This window comes from Ranitomeya variabilis, chromosome 3 (assembly GCF_051348905.1).
Source record: "Ranitomeya variabilis isolate aRanVar5 chromosome 3, aRanVar5.hap1, whole genome shotgun sequence".
Taxonomy (NCBI): domain Eukaryota; kingdom Metazoa; phylum Chordata; class Amphibia; order Anura; family Dendrobatidae; genus Ranitomeya; species Ranitomeya variabilis.
This window is the reverse complement of record NC_135234.1, coordinates 622047735-622071195: the sequence shown is the minus strand read 5'-3', so window position 1 is coordinate 622071195 and position 23461 is coordinate 622047735. Positions and strand designations below refer to the sequence as shown.

At 42.5% G+C, this 23461-nt stretch overlaps 1 long non-coding RNA gene across 2 annotated transcripts in view; it reads right to left on the bottom strand.

The window, feature by feature from the left end:
* Window positions 1–8815: 8815 nt before the first annotated feature.
* Window positions 8816–23461, bottom strand: part of LOC143816706 (uncharacterized) — a 196465-nt gene continuing 181819 nt past the window's right edge. Inside the window, exons 1-3 of one of the 2 annotated variants that reach the window (XR_013223983.1) lie at window positions 14571–14781; window positions 9855–10023; window positions 8816–9267 (exon numbers count right to left, since the gene is read on the bottom strand). This is a non-coding gene — a long non-coding RNA (uncharacterized LOC143816706). Of the gene's footprint in view, window positions 9268–9854; window positions 10024–14570; window positions 14782–23461 lie in introns of those variants that run through there. The other variant, XR_013223982.1, reaches the window with a different exon arrangement.

Below are 23461 nucleotides of genomic sequence, written 5' to 3'. Positions count from 1 at the left end.
CTCCGCACACTGCGATGGCGAATCGTGGCGGGAACTCCTGGCGGCAATTGTCAACGCACAGTCTTTGCAATAAGTTACAGTCCAAGCACAATAAATCATAGTTCCAAGGCACACATGACCTGATTCTTCAGGCTTAAGTAGATCCTGTTCGTGACGCCAAGTTGGAGCGCCCCCACTGCCGCAGGGCCGAGGGGTACCCGGTACCGGGCCTCTGAGTTTCTGTTCTGGGGTTGTCACGGTGGCTAGACCCGGTCCGTGACCCTGCTGAGGGGCGTCCAGTGAAAGGTGATGGTAAATGGTGGTGATATTGCGGTGCAGTGTAGGTCGTAGTAAATAACGAGGACACCAGGTTGCAGTCTCTTTACCTCTTTACTGAAGGTTTTAGAATCCTCAGTCCAGAGCGCTGTCAACAGGGCTGTTTGAGACCGGCCGGTCCAAAGGCACATCAGGAGTTCTCTTTACAGGTGGGAATCAGTGTCTACCTTCTAGCGCTGAGTGTTGTAGTCCTTCCCTGCTGAGCTCCCGGGATAGTCCTCATAACTGATTCTGTCTGTCTCTGATGTTCATTCTCTCCGTCCCCCAGGTGATATGGTAGGATGCACCCGTATGACGGGGTAGGCCTGGAGTTCTTCCGGGACCCTAGAGTCGCCCCTCTCCCACAGCTGCCTCCGTTGTCTGCTTAGGTGATTTGTGTGAGACAGCCAACCTATAATTGGCTGTCCGGCCATGGTTTACAGTAGTACTTAGAGTCTCTTACTTGCTCGGCGTTCCGGCCACTGACTGTTTGCGCCTCAGAAGGATGTTGCCTCGGTCTAACAGCACGACTCCTTCTGGTCCTAATGCCTCTTTTCTGTATTCCCGTTGTTCACTGGTTAGTTCTGCTCTTAGAAGTCTGCCAGGATCCCATCCCTGACAGGTCCTCTCACTAGCTCTTCCCAGTTACTTCTATCTCTGTCTTCCTGTCCAACCCCCAGTTTTACCAGAGTGTGAGGAGTGGCCTACTAGATAGGACCACCCCCCCTGGTGGCCGGAGTGTGAAGTGTAGTGTGAGTGTTACCTGGTCAGAGAAACTCCTTTAGTGCAATCAGACGTAACATCACTCCCCTTAGTGGCAGAGCGACATTACTGCAACGACCAGGACTCTGGGGCGCTGCACTTATACACTCACATGTAGATGGCACACACTAATATACACATACACGTACATGGCACACACACACGTACATGGCACACACTTATTCTTACATGTATATGGCACACACTTATACACTCACACGTACATGGCACACACTTATATACACATACATGCACATGGCACACATTTATACACACAAACACACACGTACATGGCACACTTATATACACACACGTACATGGCACACACGCACGTGCATGGGACACAGTTATACTTACATGTACATGGCACACACTTATACACACACACACGTACATGGCACACACTTATGCATACAGTTGTGCTCAAAAGTTTACATACCCCGAAAGAATTTTTGCTTTCTTGGCCTTTTTTCAGAGAATATGAATGATAACACCAAAACTTTTTCTACACTCATGGTTCATGGTTGCGTGAAGCGCGATACATCACCACACAATAAGAGAAAAAAAGAATAGATCTACCTGTGGCCAAACACTTTTGTATCCCTGATCACAGCACCATGGGCATGAAATTACTAGTTTTAAAAGGTGCAAATTGCTAAGGTAACTTCAAATCTCAGAGAGACAGAAGGGTCTGGGAGTATAAACTCATGACAGCCTTTGACACACTCAGTGCAGGAATGAATGTGTCTCATGGATTTATGTATTTTTTACATCAATTAAAGAATTTGCTCCTCAGACCATGTGGGGGCATCACAACACAGAACCAGACCCCAATCAGAGGACAATAAAACTTTCACACTCCTTATCTATTAACTTTTCCAGTATTTATGGCCTCAACTATTTATCCCACTCCCATAATGATAGTTCTGCTTCACATCACTTGTCTTATCCATTGCATTATTTCTGTGCTGCGTGATTCTTCAGATTTTGTTTTGGTCCTTGCCTGATGAAGATACCTGAGTAGTCTCGAAAGCTTGCAATTTGTTAACATCTTTTCAGTTAGCCATTAAAAGGTATCAACCACTGAGGACTCTCAGTTCTAAATATTTTTCATTTGATACATGTGACTCATATAAACACATACACATAGCTCACAGACAGCACACACTACACATACCACACACTACACACACCTCAAATACACACACTGCACACATCTCAAATACACGCACTGCAAACACCTCAGATACATACACTGCACACACCACAGATACACACTACACACACCTCAGATACATACATATTGCACACACCTCAGATACATGCACTGCACATACATCAGATACACATACTGCACACACATCAGATACACACACATCAGATACACACACTGCACACATCAGATACACATGCTGCACACACATCAGATACACACACTGCACACATCAGATACACTCACTGCACACACATCAGATGCACACAAACCTCAGATACACACTACACAAACCTCAGATACACACACTGCACACACCTCAGATACACATTGCATACACCTCAGGCACACACACTGCACACACCTTAAACACACAATGCACACAACTCAGATACACACACACCTCAGATACTCACACACCTCAGATACACACACACTGCTTTATGCTGGAGGGAATCAGATGTTCCCAGCATACACCTCCCTGCCCTCTCCTGTGATGGGACTGCCAACAAGAGCAGGAGGAGCTGACAGCAGGACAGGCGCCATTTTTACCAGGAGCAGCGCACACAGTGGTTGCTGTAATACTTATTTGACAGCTCAGGTTGGTAGCTGCAGGCCATATCTAGCTCACCCTTCCCCTCAGAGGTGCCGTGCAGGAGGACTGGAGCACTGACCAATGAGCACTTCTATTATTCTGATAGGGGAGGCTCAGTGGCCGGAGCTCTTGTCCTTCACTGACCACTCCCTCTTCAATGCCAGGCCCTCACCAAATGTCTTGACATTCCCAGAGTATATGGCCTGTGGTGACATCATGGTCACGTGGTGGGTCACATGATCATGATGTCACTACAGATCCTCAACTAGTCTCTACATTGGAAGTTTCACTGATAATGCTATTATCAGTGAAGCTTCTGCTGTAGACGTTTTGGGCCTCCAAGGGAGTGGGGGCCCTATGCAGCCGCCTAGTCTGCCCTGCCCTAATGCCATCCCTGCATATATGTTATAGTAAAATCTTGTCTTCCTCATGAGATAACAAATTTGGGGCCATTCTGACACCATGACAAAGCTGCAAGCGTAGTATGCTGTGAGACACCATTTCTAGGCTGCTTCTTTCACCGTACTCACACATAGGGATGTCCTTAGATAGTTTTAACTCAACTGTAAGAGGCACGTATGAAGATTTCAGAAGAAGGTTTATTTTCCAGCCGAATTCTTTAAGATATGCACACATGCAGCAGGTAAAAAAAACTTTTCAGAAACAGGACTGCATACACATGAGCTTCTAAGATGGCTGATAGATGGTGAATGAAGAGAGGGATTACTGACATCAGAGCTACATCCGAGCAGGACAGGGAGGACAAACTTCTAAAGATTGCAAACCTTATTGCATAGCAATATATAACAACACAATGGTAATGCAATACTGTCTGTATGATTCCCAAATCATGGGACATCACCAGCAATATCTTCTTTATACCTCCTGTTATCCCTCCAGAAAATATCAGACTAAGTCCTGGGCTACACGTAAAATATTTTTGAATAATTTTTTGTTTAATTAATTATGGAACAAGTTTGTCCCCTTCACTTGCATTGTTCGATTGGGAGCATTATGTATACTATTTAATGTGCACAATTATAGATTGTATTCGCTCACTGAGGCTTTGAGTATGGCATTCATGCTGCAGTTGAGTAAGTTATTTTCTACTTTGAATAGATTGAAGTCACTTGTATGAATGGCTCTGTGTCTAACTATAACAATGTAAAGGCCAGAAGTTCTGAGTCATAGCCAACAACTATGGACAAACGAGGACTTGCATGCATGTAGCTGATAACTTACTCCATTAAAAATGAAATTTTAAAAATTATGACTAAAGGAAAGAATTCGGCAGGATGTCTGACTGGTCATGAGTTAAATCACCAGTGGCCGCAACAATTGTCAGGATCACACAACGACATATGTACAAGACGTATGATAAATCGCACCAGCTGGTCTGAAATAGAAGGACCAGCACTGCCTCTAGTGATCAAAGGAGTCTATAGTAAGCGCGAAAAATGTTATCTGTCCCTCAAAGATACAAGATACTGCACTTGGCAGTCAGGCACACAATGTTCCACGTAAACACACCCACACATTACGGTTATGTCGTTGGTCCTTTTAACTGTGAAGATTACAGTTAAAAAAAAAAAAGATGTAATATAAAGCGAACTTTTGTATGGCCATGTCATATACATAACACATTTTAAACTTTGTGTATTTTACATAAAAAGGAACATTTTTTCTTATATTTCTGTATTGATCTGTTCCTCTGTTCCTCCTCCAGGGAATGTAGAATGAAACAACTGTGTGTTACCTTGTCATAAAGATGTGTCTTGAAGCAGTCTGACACTAATATTTTCTTTAAAAGAAGAATAGTTACTCCTAGCTAGTGTTGGCAGAGCTGGTCAGGACTTGACGTACAAACGTGAAAAATCACAATGTTTTTGAGCCGCTACAAGTTGCGCAAAAACGTATCAACTTTTCAAAAATTATTCAAAATGTTTCATGAGTTGCGGTGAGGAGGTATCATTGTAATAATAATGGGAACACAAGGAGAGAAAATAGGTCCAGATTAAAGCACCACTCCAGCAGTTTTTTATTTCAGCGCTGGAGTGGTGCCAGTAACATAAGTTACCAGCTGCCGTCCTCAGTTCTTCCTGGGGCCACTCCAGTACTGCGCCACCATCTTGTGACTGACTAGTAGTCAGCGGTAAGGGTCACAAGCTCGCAACGTAAGTCTATGAGAGCCTCGCTCTGGCCTCACTCTGGATCTCAGAGGCTTACATTAAATTATGACTTCTAAATCACCCAGCAAGCACTGGAGCGATCTGGCAGGTCACAAATGCTGCAGACCAACAAGAGCAGTGTCAGTAACAGAAGAAGACGGCAACTAGTAAGTATGAGACTAGGGGTAGGGAACTTAGATTAGTGGCACTACTCCAGCAATGCAATAAAATAAGACTCTGGGGTGGTGCTTTCAGCATCCCTTTTCAATGGGCCAGTTTTTTAAGCTGGCGCAAATTACCATATTCAATTGCTGCACAAATACAGAGAAGGACGCTATGTGAAATTGTTTATAGTCCTTTATAAAGACTGTGAGTGATGTGATAATCTGGGAAACAGACTTTCTTTTCCCTAACACTGAGTACTAAAGTTGTGGATGATAGCCAGGTGATTAAATATTAATATAGTAAAAAAAAAAAGATCGACAGCTTGCTTGTTGACTGTTTCTGGACAGTTTGGTGAGTTTTTGCAAAATGTATGCATCTATTAAGTAAGTTACTTGCATTTTTTCAAAATGGCGTTGTGAAGAAACCAGATTGTATCTTAATTTCCCAGACAACCATGTTTTTGCAAACCAAAAGAACTGGCTTTTTATCTGTATATTGGCTTGTGAATTTAAGTGTTTATGTCTGGTGGGTCAAGAAGACAGACTTGCCAACTGATATACTATCTAACATACTGTGTAAGTCTGTAATAGTGACTGTACATAGAGTGTGTTAAGCTTTGTTTATTGATGTGTGCTGATATGCTAATAGTGCTACCTTGATCCCATCACCATTGTTTACCTTATCTTGATGTTGGACTGAAGGACCCTGGGTAATTCTAAAAATAGCTTACATGCCTTGGGTATAAAAAGACTCAGAGATCACATTCTGGGAGACTGAAGTAACACAGAGCTACCAGCTAGACATTCTGCAAACCATCCAACAGACAAGAGAAAGGACTGCAGCCAATTCATCATGGCACCATCACGAGGGACACTGATCTACAATTCTATAGGAAACAACCTAGGAGTTTTCGGCTCCGGTTGGAAGGACACAGATCTGATCCAGTGACCATCTCTGAACCATGGATATGTTTGGAGAAAGCCAGGTTTGGGACCCGCTGGTCACCTGGTTCCATGGAGATGGTCAGATAAGCCAGGTGGTGACTCTCGTGTCAAATGGCTTTGGACCTTGTATGGACTCTATGAACAGTTCTTGATCATCTCCCTATGCTTGTCGTTACCTCTTCTCTGTGCATGCATCCACAGATGAAGTAGCGACCCTGGGAGCTCTGACATCATGTCAACTGGCTTTTGACCTTGTAAAGACTCTTCAGGATCTTAGCCGAGGGTCTGTCGGACCCGGCTGAAGAACACAGGACTGCTCTTGGATATCTCCCTACGCTTGTCGTTACCTCCTCTCTGCGTGCATCCACAGATGGAGTAGCGACCCTGGGAGCTCGGATGTAACATCTACCATTATCTCGGCGAGTCGGCGGAAGAGTGAGGTCCTGTAATGTGCACCATCTTGGGGTAATTGGTGGGATTGTTCTGTTTGCTATTGAGTGTTGTGGTTCAATAAAGTATTGCCACACTGTTTTACCTTAACCCTGTGTTGTCTGTGTAGTGCATTGCCCACTGGGAGATAGAGCGGGCGTTCAATGGTATGAGCTGTGGTCCATGCAGTCTTGCTAAAGACAGCCGGGCCAGCGGACGAGAGCACCCACTGACCCCATTTCTCCACAATTGGTGGCAGCAGTGGGACACTACTCAGCCCGGCGGAACCGGGGGAGCTGCAGAGGACTGGTGTTCTCACACACCATCCAGGGCTCCACAACAAGGGAGGTATACAGACAGACCCAGCAGACCATTGATGAGGCATGCACAGCAGGTTTTGGATGCCACTATATCCAATCCCACCATATCGGCCTTGGGAAGAGGACCAGAGTGGCTATTTGACCTCAACAAGAAATGGAAACTACAGGAGATGTTCCAGCTTCAACAGATTGAATAGAATTTAATGCAGGAACTACGGAATGTGGAAGAAGCCATGCATGGACCCAATGGATACCAGTAGTTACTTTTCAATTACGTATGGAGTTTATTTTCGTAAGGAGCATATGGAATATTCTCTAGGGAAACTGGATGATCGGAAGCCTATCATGTCTAGTTAATTAAGATGGGGGAGGAATGTGAAGAAACCAGATTGTATCTTAATTTCCCAGACAACCATGTTTTTACAAACCAAAAGAACTGGCTTTTTATCTGTATATTGGCTTGTGAATTTAAGTGTTTATGTCTGGTGGGTCAAGAAGACAGACTTGCCAACTGATATACTATCTAACATACTGTATAAGTCTGTAATAGTGACTGTACCTAGAGTGTGTTAAGCTTTGTTTATTGTTGTGTGCTGATATGCTAATAGTGCTACCTGGATCCCATCACCATTGTTTACCTTATCTTGATGTTGGACTGAAGGACCCTGGCTAATTCTAAAAATAGCTTACATGCCTTGGGTATAAAAAGACTCAGAGATCACATTCTGGGAGACTGAAGTAATACAGAGCTACCAGCCAGACATTCTGCAAACCACCCAACAGACAAGAGAAAGGACTGCAGCCAATTCATCATGGCACCATCACGAGGGACACAGATCTATGATTCTATAGGAAACAACCTAGGAGTTTTCGGCTCCGGTTGGAAGGACACAGATCTGATCCAGTGACCATCTCTGAACCATGGATATGTTTGGAGAAAGCCAGGTTTGGGACCCGCTGGTCGCCTGGTTCCATGGAGATGGTCAGATAAGCCAGGTGGTGACTCTCGTGTCAACTGGCTTTGGACCTTGTATGGACTCTATGGAGAGTTCTTGGTTATCTCCCTATGCTTGTCGTTACCTCTTCTCTGTGCGTGCATCCACAGATGAAGTAGCGACCCTGGGAGCTCTGACATCATGTCAACTGGCTTTGGACCTTGTATGGACTCTATGGACAGTTCTTGGTCATCTCCCTATGCTTGTCGTTACCTCCTCTCTGCGTGCATCCACAGATGGAGTAGCGACCCTGGGAGCTCGGACGTAACATCTACCATTATCTCGGCGAGTCAGCGGAAGGGTGAGGCCCTGTAATGTGCACCATCTTGGGGTAATTGGTGGGATTGTTCTGTTTGCTATTGTGTGTTGTGGTTCAATAAAGTATTGCCACACTGTTTTACCTTAACCCTGTGTTGTGTGTGTAGTGTATTGCCCACTGGGAGATAGAGCGGGCGTTCAATGGTATGAGCTGTGGTCCATACAGTCTTGCTAAAGACAGCCGGGCCAGCGGACGAGAGCACCCACTGACCCCGTTTCTCTACAGGAGTATTGTAAAAACTCACCAAAAATTAATTGCGGGACCGTAATCTGAAGCTATTTCCCCACAATAAGTATTTGGTGAGATTTTCATGTTGCAGATTTTCGAAAAAAATATATAAATAACCCATTTTACTTAATGGATGTAGAAATGGTGCAATAATTCTGCAACATCAGAACCTCAGCAAAAGCTCATCATGGGAATGAAGCCTTAGGCCACGGTCACACTAGCAGTATCTGGTCAGTATTTTACATCAGCATTTGTAAGCCAAAACCAGGAGTGGAACAATCAGAGGAAAAGTATAATAGAAACACGTCACCACTTATTGCATTTTTCACCCACTCCTACTGAGGTAAAATACGTGTGAACATGGCCTAATATTTTTTTTCCCGACATCACACAACAAAAGTTTCCATTGCACAAACACAAATATGACCCATTCCAAAGTTGCCAAATTTTATGTTTCTTAACCATAACTTTTCTTACACAAAGGGGGGAACTTTTCTTTTGTCTTTCTTACTGCAGTTGGCTTATTATATGAAATGTCATTTCAGCCTGATTAGAAGTCAAAGCGGAAAAGAAACAACACCCATCCACCTCCTCCTGTACAGTTTTATCAGCTTTGCTGTGCACGGTCATCAGTAACTATGCAAGGCTCCCTCTAGTGATCTCATTCAGCCTCATGACCTACAGTAGGATTGACCTTGTTATTATGTCACAGCACAGCCCATGATGGTGCAGCGTCAGCTGAATGTAGCCTTGAGGAGGTTACCGAGTCTCAGACGTAGGAAAACAACACATTACAAGCCTTCAAACTGATTTCTTCTTCCGTAATGTTGTACGGCTGCAAAAGAAAAATGCAACTGTGACAAAAATCATAGAAAGAAGAATGTGGTAAGATGCATCATTAATAGATTAGAGAGCAAATTTCTTCAAATTTATGAAAATGCGGTATTTAAACCAAAAGAGCCACACATTTATCAAAAAGGAATATGTGAGACATGGTAAGTGTACTCATTCAACATGTAAGCCATTTTTCTCGTATACTACCTCATGCTTCTCACATTTCCACCAACCTTTATTAGAAAACAGTGTTCTTTGCTAATAAATGTATTACTTTTACGACAAGATTTAAAGATGCAATCCATATTTTGCTGTCAGTCTGCACAGATGTAAATCCAGTACTGACTAAACTCTTGAAATGTTTTCTTTGACCAGAAAGTCAAATGTCTACATGCACCTTGAGGGAGAACTGCTTACCAGTAGGCTTCTGTTGTGCCCAGAAGATTTGCCAACTCTTCCGGGAGTTTGGGAGCTTTCCATATTTCCTGGAAGCCTCAGAGATGTCCTTGGAGAGTTGGCAAGTATGTCACTTACCACTCTGAAGCCCAACAAAATCACTTTTCTGACATCTTAGAAGCATAAAAATACCTGCCAGTGTGCGTTTTCCATGATGACCTCCTTCCTGATGTTCGTGTCTTGTATTTTTGTCCAGTCAGTACTTGTAATGTAGTAGTTCTGTGCACCATAGAGGCAAAGCCTCAATTCGAAGAGGAATCTGCAATGGCGTCACTCTTTTACATACATTGAGAAAATGGCTCTAAAGTTATTGAGACAAAAGAGTTAATGAAAGGGCTAATATTCCACTTTGAAAGTGTGTTAATGTGAATGGTACAGTATTGATTTTGTTAGGTTTGTTTTTGAGTGTTCAGTATGACTGGACATAAGAATTGCCACTGCTATGGAGCACTGTACTTGCATTTTGTTAGGAGCTATAAGATATTTTTGCTGGTGCTAATTACGGTGGCACCTAGATTACACTAATAATGGAGTCAGGCCGGAGTCACACTTGCGAGTGTGATGTCAGAAACTCATGCGAGTCTCTCACATCAATACCCGGCACTGCCGCCAGCACTCGGACCGAAGCGTGCGGCTGCATAGAAATACATGCAGCCGCACGCTTCGGTCCGAGTGCCGGCGGCAGTGCCGGGTATTGATGCGAGAGACTCGCGTGAGTTTCTCGCATTGAACTCACAAGTGTGACCCCGACCTCACTCTCGTCCTGTTAATCGACGTGCTTTGTCAGGCGTTATTGGGGCACTGGCTGTACTAATAGGCAACTCAGCATACACTGTAGGCATACTGTTATATTGAGTTAATAAAGTTTTTGATATCTAAAATAATAAAGAAAATGTATTGAAGTCTACTAAGAGACTTAGAAATTGGAGCTATTGTAAACAGATACATCAAAGGGTAAAACCAACAATAATAATAGAGCAAATTATTATGCAATGATAATAGAGGATAGAGAATAGAGGAATTCAGCCATACTAATTATGAACACAATTCTGTTCACACACTATTGTTCCAAATTAATGACTAATATCATGGAAGGAGGGTCTTAGACCTAATACCCCAACCAAAAAGGCATCACAGTACTATTGGGCACGTAACAGTGGTCACTCTTAGGCAATACAAATCGTTATACTGTATTTAGCACACAGGTCCCAGACTACATGATAAGGACAGAGAATTCATAAATGCATTAAACCACTAAGAGGAGGACGTGTCTGGACCATCACCAGAGAGTATAATCCTTTAAAAATTCAATTTTTATTAAATATATCACTTAAAATAGACAAATGAAGAATGAAAAACTGCTGGACACCAAGAAGCAAGGGAAAGAGGTTACCAACAAAACGCAAGGTGCATAAAAATATTCAATGGACAGATAAGTTAGTACGTAAAAGTGCAACCAAAAAGTAGATGAATTAGCAGCAAATGTAAAAAGTGCAATGTGCAAATGCCGAAAATTAGGAAATAAACATGGATGACAGAGAGCAGGTGTCTAACCACATAATGCTAATGGAGCAAACCAAAGTAGCAACATACACAGAAAGTCAATAAATGCTAGAAATAAATAAATATATGTGTCAGTGACAGTGCAAAGAACATATATTGTTAGCAGCACAGAAAAAAAGTGCAAAGTGCTAGCCAAATATAGGAGAAAAAGGGATATAATCCTATAGATAAGAGATGGCTATGAACAAGCCTATGATAACACAAGCACAGAGTGAACTAAATGAATTTACTGGATTGAATGTGGTAACCAAGATGTCCCTGCCGCTCCAACGCATGTTTCGTTAGAACTTCTTCAGGAGGTGTGTGTTGGGGATGGGATTTCAGACTATTTAAAGGATGCCCGACCAATGGTTGAGCCCGTATATGTGGAGGAAATAAAGAGCAGGTGTTCCGACTTGCAGCAGCTAGCGTGCGCAGGCGCTTAGGTTTCTGCCGAGTCCCAGCAATTGGAGCGCACTCGCATCTGATCCAGCATCCGCAGGGATCTTTCGTCACCCACCACTGGAACGCAAACAAACACCGCCTCCGCCATGTGATCCTTTGTCTATGCCCCAAAAGATCAGATGCCGAGCCAGCGGCGTATGAGCACTGGGGACTATGTAATGAAATGGAAGAGCGATGGTATGAATGAAGAACAGTGAGTGGGATCTGTGAAGGGAATTGAAGTGTGGCAAAGAAATAAGAAAAATTAACAGGATATGTCAAGAATTAGAGGAGTGAAATAGATACAACTGTGGAGGAGTGCAGAATAGACAGAAGGTGTTGGAAGAGGGCAAATGAATAAATGCCAATGAAGTGCATATGAGTAGCTATAAGCTAAAAGGAACAAGATAATAAATGCAGGAATAAACATCATGGAGACGCAAATACGAATGAAGAAAGCTAGTGAAAATACAAATGAAGTGAAAGATGGGGATAAGAGAAACTAAATATGGAAATGAGGGGTAAATAAAGGTAAAAAGTAATGATGGGATTGAATAAGCATAAAAAATAAAATAAAAAATAAACTACACACTAATAAAAAGGGAAAGATAATAAATAAATAGTAATGATAAAAATAAGAAACAAAAAGAAAAAAAGAAAAAAAAAAAAAAAGATATAAAAAATAAAATAAAAATAAGAATAAAGATAGGAAATAAAAATTAAAAAATTTAAAATAAAAAGGAATGAGTGCATAGGGTGAAAATAGTAATACACAAATGACAGGTGAAAGAGTGCACAAGTAAGTGCCATATCATTATTTTATTAATAATACAAAAATGATGATACATCAGTTCAAAATATATATACAAAAAGTGTAACTTAACCCCTCAGTGACGAGCCAATTTGGTACTTAATGACCAAGCCAATTTTTACAATTCTGACCACTGTATGAAGTTATAGCTCTAGAACGCTTCAACGTATTCCACTGATTCTGAGATTGTTTTTTCGTGAGATATTGTACTTCATGTTATTGGTAAAATTTCTTCGATATAACTTGTGTTTATTTATGAAAAAAACCGGAAATTTGGCAAAAATTTAGAAAATTTAGCAATTTTCAAACTTTTAATTTTTGTACAGTTAAATCAGAGAGTGGTGTCACACAAAATTGTTAATAAATAACATTTCCCACATGCATACTTTACATCAGCACAATTTTGGAAGCATAATTTTTTTGTTAGGACGTTATAAGGGTTAAAAGTTGACCAGCAATTTCTCATTTTTCCAACAAAATTTACAAAAGCATTTTTTTTAGGGACACCTCACATTTGAAGTGCGTTTGGGGGGTCAATATAACAGAAAATACCCAAAAGTGACACCGTTCTAAAAACTGCACCCCCCAAGGTGCGCAAAACCACATTCAAGAAGTTTATTAACCCTTCAGGTGCTTCAGGAGAAGTAAAGCAATATGGAAGGAAAAAATGAACATTTTACTTTTTTTTTCACACAAAATTTACTTTGGAACCATTTTTTTTATTTTCACAAGGGTATCAGGAGAAAATGGACCACAAGATTTGTTGTGCAATTTCTTTTGAGTATGCTGATACCCCATATGTGGGGAAAAGCCACGGTTTGAGTGCGTGGCAGGGCTCAGGAGGAGAGAGCACCGTTTGACTTTTTGAATGCAAAATTGGATGGAATTAATGGTGGTGCCATGTCGCGTTTGCAGACCCCCTGATGTATCTAAACAGTGGAACTCCCCCAATTATAACTCCAACCCTAACCCCAACACACCCCTAACCTTAACCCCAACCCTAACCATAACCCTAACCACAACCCTAAATGCAACACACCCCTAACCCTAATCCCAACTATAACCATAATCCCAACCATAACTCCACCCCTAACCCTAGCCAAACCCTAACCCTAGCTCAACCCTAACCCTAGCCCAACCCTAAATTTAGCCCAACTCTTTCAGCCAAAATCTTTTAGCCCAACTCTAACCCTAATGGAAAAATGGAAATAAATATATATTTTTGATTTTATTATTTTTACCTAACTAAGGGGGTGATAAAAGGGGGTTTGATTTACTATTTTTTTTATTTTGATCACTGTGATAGGGTCTATCACAGTGATCAAAATGAACCAATAGGAAAAATGTCCTATTGTTGCCCCATGCTGGCCAGCAGGTCTCGGCGGGCGCACTGCGCATGCGACCGCCACTTTCTCCTGGAAGAAGATGCCAGCGGCCCGGGGGATTGCAGGGACTCCGGAGGTATCGGGAAGGATCGGGGGGACCCCATTTCTCTTTCCTCTGATGTGTGATCACATCAGAGGAGAGAGAAATTAAATGGGAAATTGGACTTTTTTTTGCGGTTGCCGTTAAAAACATCGATCGCAACACTGGGGTCGGTAAAAACTGACCGAAATCATGTTCTCTGGAGTCTCATCTAGCCCCGGTAGCTGAGACCCCAGGGAAATTCTGACCCTGGGGGGCGCTATACACATTTCTCAGCACGTTAAAAGGCGGTGCTGTACTCGCTGTTATGAGGCATAATGACGGCCGTTAAGGGTTTAAGGTGTAAGCGGGGTCACAGTCCCATACTTAAGACAAATCGTCATACAGGCCCTGATGGGAGCCTACAATGCTATACTGTTAGGCGGCAAGTTCTTTATCAATCAGACACTTTGCATACCCGTTGCACTGGCCGCTGTAGTCCCATGCATCATAGCTCTAGTCCCCTTTGTAGCATATGTCTACATCAGAAGTTACAGCTCACATAAATGTCCCTCTTATGCGGCCTAGTCCTCTCTCTGCTCTGGCTCTGGGTGCTTGGCTCGGGTATTCCTACTCTGGTTTCTCACCTCTGGTTCTGGTCACTCGGTTCTGGTTACCCGGTTTTGGTCACTCAGTTCCTCACTCGGATCTGGGTACTCAGTTCTTTACTTGGTTCTGGTTACTCCGTTCTTCTCTTGGGTCTGATTACTCGTGATGGCGGCTATAAGCAAACTCCATTGCACGTCCATCCTGCCACAGGTCCTAAGGCTGACTCCCCCTCTTCTCCTCCCTCTTGGGCCTTTTATAATTAATCACTGAGCCAGAACTGTCACCTGACCTGGTGTCTTCTCCTATATTTTCCCCTCAGGAATCAGGATCTATGTAATTTAGTTCCCACTGATGCAATTCTTTCCACTTTTTCTTATCCCACAATCTTTGGCCAGTAGATGGCAACAATAACTTACAGACAACCTGTTATATACTAACTCGGTTTTCAAAACCTATTTTAATAGATCCTGTAGGAAATTTCCTGTTTGTAGAGAGGGTCCTCTGTTTGTTATCCTAATCTCTTGCTCAGAGTGGACAGCAGTTGCAAAGTTACATTGCTACATAGATTGAAAAAAGACCTAGGTCCAATAAGTTCAACCTTTTCCCACCAATTATACATTTACAAAAAGCATCTCTCTGGAGGACTTGTCCTGTCCTGTATGAAATGGACAGCCCATTGTGTAACACATAATCTTCCATGTGGTGGAGCTGTGTAAGAGGATGAAAGTGTTGCCCAGATTTTCCCTTAAAGACACGTGTCTTGTTATAATGCATTTGAATGTGTAATATGTTTAGTGACAGATGTTATTAGTGATAAATTATATTCTGCCCAGCAGTAGAAAGCTAATGGGGACAGTTAGGGTTAATAGTTGGGACTAGCCCAGAATGGCAGGGGCTAAAGTGAAGGGACAGACGGTTCCCTGTCAGGAAAGCAGATAGGGCCCAGCATGCAGAAGAGATAGACCTATGGTCTGACCAGCGAGCAGAGCTGCATGAAGTGGGTGTCCCTGAAGAGAGAGGAGATCGAGGCAAAGGATAGCATGGTCCAGAGTAGTGACGAGGAAAAGTGATGCAAGGAGTGAATGATTCTACAGAGACGGAATCTGGGGCAGGAGGCCTAGCGTGATGGTCCCGACTTTGCAAGACAAAGAGGTAACAGGACGAATCGTAGCAGGAGATGTGAGACGAAGAGAGTGACCCGTGTGGTACTATCGAGGCGTCGGCAAGCAGAGAAGATAAGAAAAGGCCATAGTAGCAGAAGTAGCTCCCCTAAGGGAAAAAGGATGCAAAATCGCGGGTTGAGAATGAGGACTCTTGCTTACTGAACTATTGTGTCGTTATTGGGTAAAAGGGAAGCTCCAAAAGTACTGTGCTGGGTTGGGATGAAAGCAGAGGAACTAACTGAGGCATAACTGTGTGAGCTTAGGACGTAAAGAAAGAATGTGCATGTGTTATGAGAAACGTTCATTGAAGATTTGCACCAGCTATCCACTGTACATGCTATTCCCCACTTTATGGTTCAGTAAAAGACAGTAAGTGGTGGTGTCCTCATTGAACTCTATAACATCCGGTACTGGCCAGCCTAAATCACTGGCACCATGCGGCCTGCAAGAGCAAAGCGTCCCTGCAGTTAAAGTCCACACACCCAGCCGAGACCTCCATTTTCATGTTGTATTCCGGGGATGTGAACATTTACGGTAGGGTTTCTTAACTGATTATAGCTAATTGTTGAGGGTCCCAGTAATGGCCCACTAGGGTAACATTTTGTGAGCCAATGCATGAAGTCCTTTTACTAGACAAAACTACTTGATAAATAGAAAGCAGGTTAACCATCTCCATATTCATAGGTCTCTCTCTGCCATACTAACACTGTATTTTTCACCATGTCCATTTTAGTTCAGATTTTATAGGAAATTGCTGAGTAGTTAGTTACATAAAATAACCACTGTCAATTGACTTTGCCTCTTTGACTTGTTTGATAGCTGTGATAATATGCACTCAGACAGTTTTTACAGCCTTTTTATGATTATCTGAATTTTTTGAATTGAATTGAAACTCATTTAAATCCCTCTCAATCTGACCTGCTGATTTAGTAGCATTGGAAAATGGGAAAGCCCTGCTTAAGAGGCAGTGAGAGCAGTCATGAAAGAATCTCATCAGATGACCCATCTCATTACTAGGCCTGTGCTAGGATTTTCTGTTTGGCAGGAGCAGAGTACAGGAATAATTTCTTTGGGCTGGATATAGCAATGTCCTTGACTGTAAAAAGAAGGCACAAGTAACCCATACCATAAATGTCCAGACACAAAGTAATTTTGGAACATGCACAGGACATCTGAGCTGCAATAAGCAGCCACCACGACACACCACCCTCCCTTCGTTAGCTCGGGGTCTTGGCTATGCAGTCTCCCATCACTCGATCCCTCCCCACCTGACGCTGAGTGTTGCTGGGGAGCGTGGCAATCAGTGCTGCTGAAACATTAGAAAGCATGGGGTGGTTTCACCATGGTGACAGCCCATGTGTCAGATGATTAAAGGGACGAGGAAGGCACATTTCAAAGAGTCAGACGTGCATGAGACAAGCACATGTTGTCAGATGATGTAGTGGTATAAGCCATTTCCGAGGTGCCAGATTGACCAAATGGGATCTCCCATAAATTAAAGACAGTCACTCACGTAGAATAGGTCATAATATCACATGCTCACCGACGTGTCCCAGGATTAAATTTACACTGAATAAGGCAAAAATCCTTACCAAACCTTTTTATGTTACCTGCTCAGCTCCACCTTAATACAAATGTTCTCTACTTTACATTTAACATGCCTTCTACTTTTCTTTCTAATTAGATGTTGAAATAGTTGTATGTGAGATTGTTTTTTTTATATCAGATTCCTGTTATAGGCTTGTAAAATCATTCCAGAATTGTCCACCACATAAAAAATTTCCAACAAAGTATTAATCCGCAGTGAAGCCCACTCAGTGCACAGGTAATTGCATGAACTGATGCTGCAAGCGTACATACAGCAGTAAGTGCTCCGTGAGCCGGGGTGCCACTCCAAAGAAAATAGCCACAATGGATAAAAAAATTTAAAGGAACGGATGGCACTCACCGGTTAAAGAAACTTCTTTATTCCAATACTTTAAAACATCGGCGTTGGGAGGATGGGAGCAGGAGTGGAATGGATGACAGCCGTTTCGCGCTACAGTGGCTCTTCTACTGGCTGTCGTCCATTCCACTCCTGCTCCCATCCTCCCGATAAACTTGTGCATTTATTGATAATGTAATGACAGCCATCTCCCCAGTGCCTTTACCTAACATGCAGCCCCATATCATCAAAGACTGTGGAAATTTGCATGTTCTCTTCAGGCAGTCATCTTTAAAAATCTCATTGGAACGGCACCAAACAAAAGTTCCAGCATCATCACCTTGCCCAATGCAGATTCGCAATTCATCACTGAATATGACTTTCATCCAGTCATCCACAGTCCACGATTGCTTTCCTTAACCCATTGTAACCTTGTTTTTTTCTGTTTAGGTGTTAATGATGGCTTTCGTTTAGCTTTTCTGTATGTAAATCCCATTTCCTTTAGGCAGTATCTTACAGTTCGATCACAGACGTTGACTCCAGTTTCTACCCTTTCGTTCCTCATTTGTTTTGTGCATTTCCTGTTTTGGAGACATATTGCTTTAAGTTTCCGGTCTTGACGCTTTGATGTCTTCCTTGGTCTACCAGTATGTTTGCCTTTAATAACCTTCCCACGTTGTTTGTATTTTGTCCAGATTTTAGACACAGCTGACTGTGAACAACCAACATCTTTTGCAACATTGCGTGATGATTTACCCTCTTTTAAGAGTTTGATAATCATCTCCTTTGTTTCAATTGACATCTCTCATATTGGAGCCATTATTCATGTCAGTCCACTTGGTACCACAGCTCTCCAAGGTGTGATCACTCCTTTTTAGATGCAGACTAACGAGCAGATCTAATTTGATGCGGGTGTTATTTTGGGGTATGAAAATTTACAGGGTGATTCCATAATTTTTTCCTCAAAATTGAGTGATTCCATAATTTTTTCCCTGTGCTTGGTTAAAAAAAGTAACCATTACTGACTACCACATTTTTTGTTCTTGATTTCTTTTACCGTTTCTTAAAGCCGGAAAGTTGCCATTTGACATGACTTTAGTTTTGTGCCATGTCTGTGATCTGCTTTTTTTCTACAAAATTAAACAACTGAATAAACATCCTCCAAGTCCGGTGATTCCATAATTTTTGCTAGGGGTTGTAATATGATGATTGCATTATATTAAGAGAATAAATACTTTGATGGGAGTTCTTCTTTAACACACTGCAATTGCAAACTATGTGGGCAGTTTCATACAAGTCTTGATTTTGCTAGTAAAGAAGAATCTTGAAACCAAGGCTTGTGTGTCCCCATCAGGGAAGCCATATTTTTTAAAGGAAAATCACAAATCTACAGAAGCCAGAAATTTAAAGTCAATTGAATACCTTACAAAAGCATGTTGTTAAAAATGTTAATTTTTTTTGCACACTTCTTTCTTGTAGTAGTCCAGTATTAGACCACACCACTTGAATACAGCAGCCTGTTGCAGGTGCTCTCTTTTGGGACATGAAACTAACAAGCATTTTTTGTCTGGTTTTGCTTTTTAGAAATCTACAGGGTGCAATTTTGTTGGCAGCGGATTAATCGCTGTACTGTCCAGGCATTAAACAGTGAATATATATTTACCCAGGAACAAAGATAACACAGCTTACAACTGGTACCGTATTTTTCGGACTATAAGACACAGCGGACCATAAGGCTCACCCCAAATTTTTTTGTGTTTGAATAAACTGATAGGACTAGATTTGGAAAGGCACACACCTGTCTATATAAGACCTCACAGCTCACAGTGCATGTCAGACCAAATGATAATCACGAGGTCAAAGAAACTGGCCAAGGAGCTCAGAGACAGAATTGTGGCAAGGCACAGATCTGGCCAAGGTTACAACAGAATTTTGTAGCAAAAAATGGCCTGCTCATTGCTAGTCAGCTAAATAGCTAGCAAATATTCAAGGAGGACCCCAGCAGGCTAGGCCAGATTGAGCAGCAGGGCAGTGAATCAAAATGCTTATAACCCAGCACACCCCAACATCAAATTGGACGACTGGGCTGTCACTCATAATACTGATAGTCCTGCACACTCCAGATCCTATAAGGCAGGGGTCCCCAACCCGTAGCTCGCGAGCCACATGTGGCTCGCCTGCTCCTGACATGTGGCTCGCCGACGGTCACAGAAAAAAAATCCCCAGGGAGCCGCCTCACTGCCTGTAATACCCACCCAGGGCTGGCGTCAGCACCCGGACATGTGCCGGGGCCTTGTGACGTTCGGGTCAGAGGGCGCGATGATATCACCTGTGTGCGCCCTCTGCCTGAGCAGTCACAGCACAGAGAGCAGGAAAACACTGAGGAGTCCAGAGCAGAGCAGTGACAAGCAATGAGAGGTGAATATTTAATTTTTTTTTTCATATTTGGAGCAATATATGGGGACCATCAGCCCATATATGGAGCATTATATGGGGCCAATAATATAGGGAGCATCTTATGGGGCCAGTAATATAGGGAGCATTTTATGGGGCCAGTAATATAGGGAGCGTCTTATGGGGCGAATTTAATATGGAGCATCTTATGGGGCCAATTTAATAGGGAGCATCTTATGGGGCCAATTCCAATGGAGCAGTATATAGGGCCAATTCCATATGGAGCAGTATATGGGGCCAATAATATATGAAGCATCTTATAGGACTGTTAAAGGGTATTGACTTTTAAGATTGCTACTTCCAATAGGTGGCACTAGAGTTCAAGTCCTCTTTGACTAAGCAATTTGCATAACAATAATGTAAAATACATAAGGATAGAGTGAAAGTGAAAATCTGCATGTTATTATTTGTGCCTTCTCTAGGTTTTTCTATGACTATCTGCATTGTGGCTCTCGACCATCTTTCATAGCAGGATGTGGCTCTCAAGGTAAGAAAGGGGACCCCTGCTATAAGGCATCCCTAGGTCACAGTGAATGATGAAACTATGACACTGCAGATCAGCTCCTGTACACTTCTATACACTTAATTACCACTCCAATACTATGTTGGAGCTTAAAACAGCTGATCAGCGGGGGTGCTTACACCCACCAATCAGATATTGATGACATATCCTAAAGATAAGCCATTAATATCTTAAGCCTGGAAAATCCTGTGAATTACAGCTAAAGCTGTTATTGGAGTAAATAAAACAATTCACCTCATATCACCTGAAGGCAGGGGAGGGATTCAAATTTTTAACAACAGGTTCTGTGTTTGTGTGTAGGAAAACCACACCCATTTTTTAAGCCACACCCATTTCCACACACCTTTTCCTCAAACATATACAAGTAGGGGCGCAGTCAAACCACACCTCTCAACTTTTGAAGAAGGGAAAGAGGGATAAAGTTTGCGGCGCATGCCATGGCAAATTTTAGGCCACGTCTCTGACCACACCCATTTCACAACTAGTCACACCCATATCCACATCCCAACCACACCCATTTAGCATTGCTGATCACACTGTTTCATAAGCAATAATTATAACCAAAAAATATGGCCACACATGATGCTCCATACTGTATAATGGCTAAACAGTGCTCAATACTGTATAATGGCCACACATGATGCTCCATACTGTATAATGGCCACACATGATGCTCAATACTGTATAATGGCCACACATGATGCTCCATACTGTATAATGACCACACAGTGCTCCATACTGTATAATTGCCCTACATGATGCTCCATACTGTATAATGGCCACACATGATACTCAATACTGTATGATGGCCACACATAGTGCTCCATACTGTATAATGACCACTAGGGTTGAGCGAAACGGGTCGATCATTTTCAAAAGTCGCCGACTTTTGGCTAAGTCGGCGTCTCATGAAACCCGATCCGACCCCTGTGCTTGTCGGCCATGCGGTACGCGACTTTCGCGCCAAAGTCGCGTTTCAATGACGCGAAAAGCGCCATTTCTCAGCCAATGAAGGTGAACGCAGAGTGTGGGCAGCGTGATGACATAGATCCTGGTTCCCACCATCTTAGAGAAGGGCATTGCAGTGATTGGCTTGCTGTCTGCGGCGTCACAGGGGCTATAAAGGGGCGTTCCCGCCGACCGCCATCTTACTGCTGCTGATCTGAGCTTAGGGACAGGTTGCTGCCGCTTCGTCAGAAGCAGGGAGAGCGTTAGGCAGGGTCCACTAACCACCAAACCGCTTGTGCTGCAGCGATTTCCACTGTCCAACACCACCTTCGGTGTGCAGGGACTGTGGAAGCTATTTTTTTTTTTTTTTCCCCTCAGCGCTGTAGCTCATTGGGCTGCCCTAGAAGGCTCCGTGATAGCTGTATTGCTGTGTGTACGCCACTGTGGAAACCAACTGCTTTTTTCAAAGCACATATCCTCTTGTTCCTTCCTTTCTGCACAGCTATCTTTTTTGTTTGTCCACACTTTTTATTTAATTTGTGCATCAGTCCACTCCTATTGCTGCCTGCCATACCTGGCTTACATTACTGCAGGGAGATAGTAATTGTAGGACAGTTTTTTTTTTTTTTGTTTTTTTTTTTGTGGGAGATTAAGATTGGCATTTCTGCTACAGTGCCATCCCTGTGTGTGCCATCTCTCACTGAGTGGGCCATAGAAAGCCTATTTATTTTTTCCGTGATTTGTGTTCTAAAATCTACCTCAACACAAAAACACTACATCAATCAGTGGGAGAAAAATATTGGCCTCAGTCAGGGCTTGTGTGCCACTGCTGTGTGTGCTATCTCTCATTCAGTGGGCTATAGCAAGCCTATTTTTTTTTTTTTTTTTTTAATATTATTTGGTTTCTAAAGTCTCCCTGAAAAAAAAAAAAAAACCTAAAAAAACAGTGGGAGAGTAATATTGCCCTTTCAGCTTGTGTGCCAGTCTTGACTCCTGGGTGTGCCACCTCTCTCCCTCTCATTCAGTGGGCCATAGAAAGCCTATTTATTTTTTTTTTAAAATATTATTGGGTTTCTAAAGTCTCCCTTAAAAAACAAAAAATACATAAAAAAACAGTGGGAGAGTAATATTGCCCTTTCAGCTTGTGTGCCAGTCTTGACTCCTGGGTGTGCCACCTCTCTCCCTTTCATTCAGTGGGCCATAGAAAGCCTATTTATTTTTTCCGTGATTTGTGTTCTAAATTCTACCTCAACACAAAAACACTACATCAATCAGTGGGAGAAAAATATTGGCCTCAGTCAGGGCTTGTGTGCCACTGCTGTGTGTGCTATCTCTCATTCAGTGGGCTATAGCAAGCCTATTTTTTTATTTTTTTTTTTAATATTATTTGGTTTCTAAAGTCTCCCTGAAAAAAAAAAAAAAACCTAAAAAAACAGTGGGAGAGTAATATTGCCCTTTCAGCTTGTGTGCCAGTCTTGACTCCTGGGTGTGCCACCTCTCTCCCTCTCATTCAGTGGGCCATAGAAAGCCTATTTATTTATTTTTTTAAATATTATTGGGTTTCTAAAGTCTCCCTGAAAAAACAAAAAATACATAAAAAAACAGTGGGAGAGTAATATTGCCCTTTCAGCTTGTGTGCCAGTCTTGACTCCTGGGTGTGCCACCTCTCTCCCTTTCATTCAGTGGGCCATAGAAAGCCTATTTATTTTTTCCGTGATTTGTGTTCTAAATTCTACCTCAACACAAAAACACTACATCAATCAGTGGGAGAAAAATATTGGCCTCAGTCAGGGCTTGTGTGCCACTGCTGTGTGTGCTATCTCTCATTCAGTGGGCTATAGCAAGCCTATTTTTTTTTTTTTTTTTTTAATATTATTTGGTTTCTAAAGTCTCCCTGAAAAAAAAAAAAAAACCTAA